This window comes from Octodon degus, unplaced genomic scaffold (genome assembly GCF_000260255.1).
Source record: "Octodon degus isolate 3935 unplaced genomic scaffold, OctDeg1.0 scaffold00080, whole genome shotgun sequence".
NCBI classification, from domain to species: domain Eukaryota; kingdom Metazoa; phylum Chordata; class Mammalia; order Rodentia; family Octodontidae; genus Octodon; species Octodon degus.
The window spans coordinates 6,664,277-6,673,710 of NW_004524656.1; the positions used below are offsets into that span (position 1 = coordinate 6,664,277).

The following is a 9,434-nucleotide window of genomic DNA, read 5'->3' on the forward strand; positions in this document are numbered from 1 at the left end:
TTTTTAACTTTTCTAGGGCTTTGTGGCCTGTATGTTGTATGTAGTTTGTTTTTTTGTTTTTGTTTTTGTTTTTGTTCTTTGCAGTACCAGGAACTGAACGTGGGACCGTGCACATGCCAGGCAGATGCGTATGCCACTCAGCTGTCTCCCTGGCCCTGTAGTTTTTATTTAACCTATATTTTGAGTTACCTCTGCTACCAATGTAGACTCATTGTTGTTGCCAGTGATCAAGGGTAGGCCACATCTAGGGTTGATTTCTTGCAGCAGGGCCCTACAAACTTTTGGTTGGGGCCAGTGACACTGAAGCCCGACTGGCTGCAGGGGTGCAGGTGCCAGCACAGCGGCTTGGTCTTGCAGTGCATATGGTGAGGGCAGGTGTGGCAGCTGGGGCTGATGTTTCAGTTGATCGGATTGCTAAGGGGCTTAGGCCTCTGGACAAGATCATTGTGAACCTTTGGTGGCAGGTTGCCAAACAGCAGCAGGAAGTGGTTTGCTGTACAAATTATCCCTGCAGGAGAGTTTTGGACAAAATAGTTTTGCCCAAGGTGACCACAGCAGATCTAGCCTGTCACTTTTTTTTTTTTTTTTTTTTTTTTTGGTGGAACCGGGGATTGAACTCAGGCCCTTGCATGTGCACTTACTCTACTGAGCCATCTCTCTGCACCCCGCCCCCCTTTTTTTGAGACAGGATCTCACTATAGAGTTCAAGCTGAACTTGAGCTTACTTTATAGCCCAGGCTGGCTTTGAACTCACAACAGTCCTCCTGCCTCAGCCTCCTAAGTGCTGGGATTACAGGTATGTGCCACCCCACCCTAGCCGGGACTTTATTCTTTTTTTTTTTTTTTTAATATTTATTTATTTATTTATTTATTTATTTATTGTCTGTGTGTGGCCAGCTCAGCCCACCAGGGGGCGGGGCTGGCTGGCATGTGGTGCTGGGGGATTGAACCGCAGTCCCTGTGCTTCGCTTGGCTTAGCTTGTTCTAAGTAGGTGCTTTAGACCACCGAGCCATCTCACCAGCCCAGGACTTTATTCTTAACAGAGCCACTTCCATCCGCAAACAGGGTGTACTCAGCATCTCTCAGGGGTCCACATTTAGAACAGTTCATCCCAGTACAGCATGTGGCACCTGGATAGTTAGGTCTCAGCCTAGGTTGAGCATGTTAGCTTTCCTGATTGGAAGGACAGTGGCTGTCGGAGTGCATGGGCAAAGCAGGGAAGCAGCTTTTAGTGACAAGATCCAACTGTCTGCAGAGGTAGGACACTGGGCGTTCCCAGGGGCTGACAGTCTGAGCACACATAACTCAAGGATCCAGATTTTATAGGAGCCAGCAGCTCCAAGAAATTTGTTTTGTTTTGCCTGTGACCAGTTTCTGCCACATATCATAGCAGAGTTTTGTGTCTTTCCAGTAGGCAGCTTGGGTGTCATGGGTCACATGTGCAGCCATCGTCTCCAAAGAGTGTAATCAAGTTTTTGAAACTCTTTGAGTCCTGAGCTGGGGTCTTTGTGAAGAGCGGCTGGTTGTCAAGAGCCAACTGAAGGCAGAAGGTGTTCTTCATGTCCAGGCAGGTGCGCCAGCAGGCTGTGGGGGGCAGAAGACCGAGGCAGTGGATATGGAGGGCAACTGCAGCGGCATTGGCAGCTTGGAAACGGTGAACTGGCCTTGAAGGCAGGAGAGGTGTATTTTAGCAGCTTGAAGTCTATAGACATTTTGTAGTTGTGAAGCTTCATTTTTTTTTTCACTTTCTCAGCTGGCCATGACAGCTGTGGCCTCCCAGTGGGAGAGTTCTTAACCCCTTATGGCAAATGAATCGAAGTGAGCTGGCTTTTCATCTCAGGATTTTCCAAGTGTAAGGGACTTATGGGATCAGCTCACAGATTTGTACAGGGATTGAGTTTGGGACCTTGCATTTTCCAGGCAGGTGCTTGTGCTGCTGACCTATATCCCCAGCCCAGAGGGCATCTTTCAAATCTAAAACAATTCAACAAGGGTATATGGCTCAGAAAGCACGGACAGCAAGGTGTTGGTGGCACAGAGATCCTGCCCAAGGTGACTAACAGTCGTTGGATGCCTGCCGGTGCTTTCTGTGACATCTGATAACAGGGGTCCCAGTGAGGCAGCAAGGTCGATGGCCAGGCCCAGAGGTGAGTCTTCAGTCTCTACCTCTGGGAGGAGAGCTTTCCAGGCTTCAGGATTTCCGTTATCTGTCTCAGGCTGATGCAGGTGTTATCTTCCTCTCAGGGAACAGTCAGAATTAAAAGTGCTGGTTCAATGAGAAGGAGGCTGACTGGCTTGGGGCAAAGGGATGGTCACTGATAGCTGGAAGAGGAGGCCTCTTCCCAGAAGCGGCATGGGAACTGGCTTACATGGGAGGTGTCCTCCCAGGCTGCAAGTTTCTACCTAGCACAAGCGGCAAGAGGCAAAAGTCCCAGTTGCCCCAGTAATAGTACTGTGGGCTCTGAGTGGCACAGCTGTGGAAGGGATCCCGGTCTGGCCCAGTCTGAGCCCATCAGACCAGTGATCTAGGTTGAAGATTGTATTTACTTATTTTAGTGTCCATGGTCCTTATAACTCATAGCCAAGGCATATGGTTGTCTATCAGACTGTTGGTCTTTTTTTTTAACAGGCATCAGGTAATTTTATTTTTTAATAACAGGTTTCTGGGTAAGAGTAGTTAATAGGCTTCGTGCTCCCCCACCATGTGTTTGAGAAATGCTTGACTGGGTTGTTTCTAGGCGACGTGACCTTTCAAAAGGTCATGGCAACTCATTTGTCAAGCTGACAGTTCAATTTTCTTTGGTCAAAATGTGGAACTCAGAGAGAACGGCTGACAGTCATCTTGGTTGGGTATTAGATACCACCATCTGACCAAGACAGGCATAAGCAGAAGGCTCTGGAGGGAGGGCCTCTGTGGTGGAAGGCAGCCAATGGGTAGTGGAACCAGCGCAGTTGGCTGGAAATAGGTGAGTCAGGAGCTTGGGGTGAAACTGCAGGTGTTGGCAGCAACTGCAGCGGTGAGTGAGGGGGCTGAGGCGGAATTCAAAGGAAGAATGAGCCTCTTCTTTTTCTTTTTTATCCTTTAAGACACAGGAAGCAGTTTGGTTTCATTGTTTTGGTTTTTTTTTTAATCTGTTATTTTTTTTTAAAGAAACTTATTTATTTACTTACTTATTTGGTACAGGGTCTGTCTGTGCAGCTTGGACTCATAGTGATATTCCTGTGTCAGCCTCCCCAGTGCTGGGATTATGGGCATGCACTACCACTCCCAGTTTCAGTGGCTGGCACAGTGCGCCCTGGATTCTTGGGCTCTCATAGCATGTGGTACCAGCAATCGAACTCAGATCCCTATGCTTTCCAGGCAGGGACTTAGACCACTGAACCTATCTCTCTAGCCTTTTTGTTTCATTTTTAATCCACAAAAGCCTTTTTCTTTTCTTTTTTTTTTTTTTTTTTCTCAGTCAAGGACTATTGGTTTTGATTAATTAGTTCCATTGTGTGGAACTTCTTGTTGTGAGCCTGGCTGTGTCCCTCATGGGGACTTAGGCCTGACTTAGCTAAGGGACAGTGAGAAGCCTCTGTTATGCCATAAGTTGACCTCCATAGAACCACAGGCGAAGGCCCAATCTGCTCCTATGACCAGGGCTTCCTAGCCTTGGTGCACGGACGGAGCAGCCTATTGCTCATGCCGTCCGTGCCGCTCACACTTTCATTCAGCAGCAGTCAGAGGGCAAGCTTTCCAACCCCCTTCCCTTGGGGGTGGTCCTGGCTAACGCCAGTTGATCAGACTCTCCTGCTCAAGTTGAGCAGGACTGACAGATAGGCTAACTGGGGTGCCCTAGAGGTTTTACTAGAATCAGGCAGACAAGCAGACAGACAGACAGCACCCTCCTTCCTTTGGGTTCAGCATGAGTTGCTTGAGTGGGGGGCCAGTAATCCTCCTCCAGTTCTCCAAGGGAACTGGAGAATTCTAGAGGGTGTGACTTCCGGTTGGGACCAGGAGAAATCCTTACTCTGTCTGGAAGGGCTGCAACTGGTGACCAAAGAGCTCAGTATGGTCAGGCTTCCCAGCCAAGAGATCAGATTTTTAGGAAGATTTATTTTATTTTATTTATTTTTTTTAAAATGTATTTAGTACAGGGTCTACAGGGTCTCACTATGTAGATTAGATTTGTAGTGATCCTCCTATTTTCAGCCTCCCCAGCGCTGGGATGACAGGCATGTACAACTATGTCCAGTCTCAGCTGCCATCTCTGTGCACCCTGGGGATGGGGCCAGCATAGCACACTGGGAATTGAACCCGGCTGCTGCCCTCTGCCTAAGTAGTCACTTTAGTCTGTGAGCTATCTGTCTGGCCCTTTAGGAAGATTTATTTTACATCGATCAGCACTGATTGAGATCATTCTCAAAATATCAGGCCCTGATCTCTGGCGGTCTAAGGCTTATATGGGACAAACAAGGAGGAAGTATAGAGGCAGAAAGGCTTGTCAGTTGGGGACTAGTTTATACAATGTGCATTACAGTGACCAGCTGTTTCTAGGGGACCAGAAGCAACTGGAACTGGAACAAAAACTATTGCCTGGGAAACTAAGAAACTGAAGAATACTGGCTGTGGGGAGGGCATTTTCCATTATAACTTAGTTCAAGTACTTCGGCTCATGAACTTAACTGATTTCATGAATCTGGGGAAGATGGCTGCCTGCCTGTTTGTGCAGTGAATATGACCATGACCATGTGTGGCACCCAACGCACAGTCCACTAACAGAAGCGAGATAGAGCCAGATGGTTCTGGTCATGAACTGAAGTTTTGCTGTGTCCTGCTGAAATGCTTACTGAAGAACACCCAGCCCAACCCCAGGACCACAACTAGGGAGGTGGGTAGGCGAAGTTGTCAGGCTGAATAGCTGACTACCTTGATAACTGTTGCTTGAAAGGAGCTTGGAGACAGAGTGATGATTTAAAAAAAAAAAAGCTTTTTCATTTTACTTGGTTCTGGGGATCAAACCTGGGCCTTGCATAAGACTAACACCAGGGATGCAGGGGAGATAGCTCAGTGGAATAAGTGCTTGCCTGGCAAGCACAAGCGCAAGGGCCTGAGTTCAATCCCCAATTCCACCAAAAAAAAAAAAAGACTAGCACCCACTGTGCCACTGAACTACATCCTTCATCCTCTTTTCTTAATCCAATAAATAATTTGCTCATATATTCAATGTTTATAGTTTATGCATAAGTGAAATGAATCGCACAAGGGATAGGAGGGAGGAATTAAGGCTACTTTTTTATTATAAGACACTTGTGCTAACAACAAAGCTGTTATGGTTTGTGAGGCTTTCGGGAGGTGACTGGATTATTGGGGCTTATAGCTGACTTGTCATTAGGAGGCGTGGTCTGATCCAAAAAGGTGAAGCACTGTCAGTCTTATATATAAGTGCATGCGCCAGAAGATCAAACCATGTGAGCCTACCGGGAGTGATGGTAGCGCACGCCGGTAAGCCTTGCACTCAGGAGGCCGTGGCAGGAGAATTGCTCCAAGTTTGAGGCCAGCCTGGGCTCCATAGTGAGCTTAGGGAGGGCCTGAACTATGTAGTGAGATGCTGCCTCAAAAAACAAGACAAAACAAAAGAACAAAACAGAAAAGGAAAGGCCAGACAGCTCAGCGGATTAAAGCGCGTGCTTAGGCACACGCAGGGGCTGAGTTCGCTTTCTCCAGCGCAATGTGCTGGCCCCGCCCCTAGCTTGCCAGCCACGCCCCCAGGGTGCGCTGAGATGGCAACTGAGACTAGGCCGGGTGGCACACGCCTCTAATCCCAGCGCTTGGGATGCTGAAAAAGGAGTCTGATCTGTGTAGTGAGACCGTGTAGACCCTGTACTAAATACATAAAAGGAAAAGAGGAAAAACAAGACAATCAGTTGGGGGGCCAGGGAGATGGCTCAGTGGAATAAGCGCTTCCCTGGCAAGTGCAAGGACCTGAGTTCAATCCCCGGTTCCGCAAAAAAAAAAAAAAAAAAAAAAAGATAATCAGTTGATTAAATGTTGTTTTAAAACAATATGTATGAGTCAAACCCCAACGGTTTTACAGGAGGAAGCAGAAAAATATATATAGTTTTATTTATTTATTTATTTATTTACTTATTTATTGTCTGTTTGAGACAAGGTCTCTCTGTGATGTTCAGACTGACCTTGAACTTACTTTTTAGCCTACGCTGCTCTCCAACTCACACTGATCCTCCTGCCTCAGCCTCCAGAGTGCTGGGATTATAGGCATGCTCTATACAGGTGTGCACCAGAGAATTTTAAAAATATTTCTAGCTAAGGGTAAGTGAAAATAAAAGTTATCAAAATGTGTAGGATTCCAAAGCATCAGATCCATTTATTAGAAAAAAAGAAAGATGTACCATCAATAATTTCAGCTTTTACATTAAGCAATGAGAAAAGAAAAATGAACTAAATCCCAACTAAAAAGAAAATAAATAAGCGGCGCATCCGGAGGTCCTGTAAATCTGTTTTTGTTTCAACAGACCCACGGACTCCCTCTTTCATCTTCTCATCCACCTTCCAGGTACAGGTTTCGGGACCATCTTCTCGCCTATCTCCTCCTTCCAGGACCGGACAACACCATTCTTTTGTGGGTAGCTCCTTATTGCTGATCAGCCATGACCTCTCAGATTCGTCAGAATTATTCCACCGAGGTGGAGGCTGCTGTCAACCGCTTGGTGGACCTGCACCTGCGGGCCTCCTACACCTACCTCTCTTGGGCTACTACTTTGACCGAGATGATGTGGCTCTGGAGGGCGTAGGCCATTTCTTCCGTGAGCTGGCCAAGGAGAAACGAGAGGGTGCCGAGCATCTCCTGAAGATGCAAAACTGGTGCGGCGGCCGTATACTCTTTCAAGATGTGCAGAAACCATCTGAAGATAAGTGAGGTAAAACCTTGGACGCCACGGAAGCTGCCCTGGCCCTGGAGAAGAACCTGAACCAAGCTCTTCTGAATCTTCATGCCTTGGGCTCTGCCAAGACCGACCCCTATATCTGTAATTTCCTGGAGAACCACTTCCTAGGTGAGGAGGTGAAGCTCCTCAAGAAAATAGGTGACCACCTCACCACCCTCCGCAGGCTGGCTGGCCCCCAGGCTGGGCTGGGCGAGCGCCTCTTTGAAAGGCTCACCCTTAAACACAAGGAGGTCAGAGCCTGGCAGTCTCTGAGGGGCTCCTGCATCACCCGGTATCAGGGCTTTGCCTAACCCTCTCTCTCCAGCAACTAGGCAGCTTTCTCACCTTTCTGGAGCCCCCTCCCAAATCTTGGACCAAAAGAAAATAAACCCTTTTGCAGCAATAATAATAATAATAATAATAATAATAATAATAATTAGAGCAGTCACACAAGCACCTGCCTGGTAAGTGCAAGGTCCTGAGTTTGATCCCCGGTATCAAAAAATAAATAAATAAAATAAATGAAATGCAAAAGGGAATCAACAGGGAAAATCAATAAAACTCAATTCTTTGATGGAATTAATAAAACTGATAAGGCTAAGCTAAAAAAGGATAAGACAGGGGGCCAGGGAAATAGCTTGGCAGTCTGAGCGCCTTCCTAGCAAGTGCAAGGACTCAGATTCCATCCCTGGCACCACATGTCATGCTGGCCACTGAAACCAGGCGTGGTGGCACAGACCTATAATCCTAGAGCTGAGGAGGCTGAGACAGGAGGATCACTATGAGTCTGCACTGTGTAGCAGACCCTGTACTAAATAAGTAAATAAGATAAGATGGGCTGGTGAGATGGCTCAGTGGTCTAAAGCACCTACTTAGAACAAGCTTAGCAAAGCACAGGGACGGCGGTTCAATCCCCCAGCACCACATGCCAGCCAGCCCCGCCCTCTGGTGGGCTGAGCTGGCCACATAAACACACACACACACACACAAAAGATAAGACAAATTACAAATATCAGAAATAAAATAGGATACATCAATACAGATCCAATGGCTATTTCTCCCAATGGATATTAAAGAAAAATTGTGAACAGCTCTATGCCCACAGATTTGATAACCTAGATGATATGGAGCAATTCTTTGAAAAACACAATTTGTCAAAACTCAAGAAGAAATAAAAGGGGCTGGTGAGATGGCTCAGTGGTCTAAAGAACCTACTTAGAACAAGCTTAGCAAAGCACAGGGACCACGGTTCAATCCCCCAGCACCACACGCCAGCCAGCCCCGCCCCCTGGTGGGCTGAGCTGGCCACATAAACACACACACACACACACACACACACACACACACAAATAAATAAAAAAATTTTTAAAAAAGAAGAAATAAAATATTCAAATAGCCATATATCTATGAAAGAAATTGAATCAATTATTAGTAACAAAAAACAAGCCAGGTGTGATGGTACATGCCTATAATCCCAGCACTCAGAAGGCTGAAGCAGGAGGATCACCATGAGTTTCAGGCCAGCCTGGACCACATAAGTGAATTCAAGGTCACCCTGCATTACAAAGTGAGACCCTCTCTCAAAAAAGCAACAAAAGAGAAGGGGGAGCAGAAACCAACAGGACTGATGGGTTCTACTGAAGTGTTCTACCAAACATTCTAGGAAAGAAAAAAAAAATGTATACCAATGTTCAAAATCTCATCTAGGGACTGAGGAGATGGCTCAGTGGAATAAGCACTTCCCTGGCAAGCTCAGGGGCCTGAGTTCAATCCCTGGTTCTGCAAAAAAAAAAAAAAAAAAAAAAAAAAAAAAAAAAAAAAAAAAAAAAAAAAAAAAAAAAAAAAAAAAAAAAAAAAAAAAAATCTCATCTAGAAGACAGAAGCAGAAGGAATACTCTCTAGCTTATTCTGAAACCCATATTACTCTAACACTCAAGCCTGACAGAGTATTGTAAGAAAAGAAAGCGATAAGTCAATATTTCTCGTGTAAAGGCAAAAGTCTGCACCAATGGGCTGAGACTTCTTTTGTTCAATTTCAGTGGAAGCCACAAGTTGGCAGAGTGCAGCTCTCTTGGTATTAGCAGCGCAGAGCTTTTGGTGCCAGTGGCTCTGCGCTCTTGGTGTTGCAGCTCTTAGTATAACCCGATGCCCTAGGTGTCATAGCTCCCCAAGGCTGTCGGTCCCTCTGCCAGTCCCTCAGTGGCTAGAGGGCTAGAGCTTGTAGCTCCCCTTGGTGGCTTTCCAAGCTCTCCTAGCAGCTTCTGGGCTCTCTGATTCTCTCCCACAGTCCTCCACAGTTCCATGGTTCGGCCCATCCGTGCTCACAGCCCTCTGGTACTCTCTGCTGAAGTCCTTCAGCAACCTGGATGCTATGCACACTCAGGGCTGACAGCCTTTAGTGTTACCAGCTCTTTCTTAGTGCAACCAGCTCCACCTACTCTACCCATGATAAAAATCCTGAGTAGGCCATAAGTCCACCAGACCCAATCTTTATTTGGGCCTC

The 9,434-nt window shown here is 46.6% G+C and overlaps 1 pseudogene; it reads left to right on the top strand.

Annotated features, from left to right (window-relative positions):
- The first annotated feature begins 6,527 nt into the window (after positions 1-6,527).
- On the top strand, positions 6,528-7,242 carry LOC101571882 (annotated as a pseudogene).
- The last annotated feature ends 2,192 nt before the right edge of the window (positions 7,243-9,434 follow it).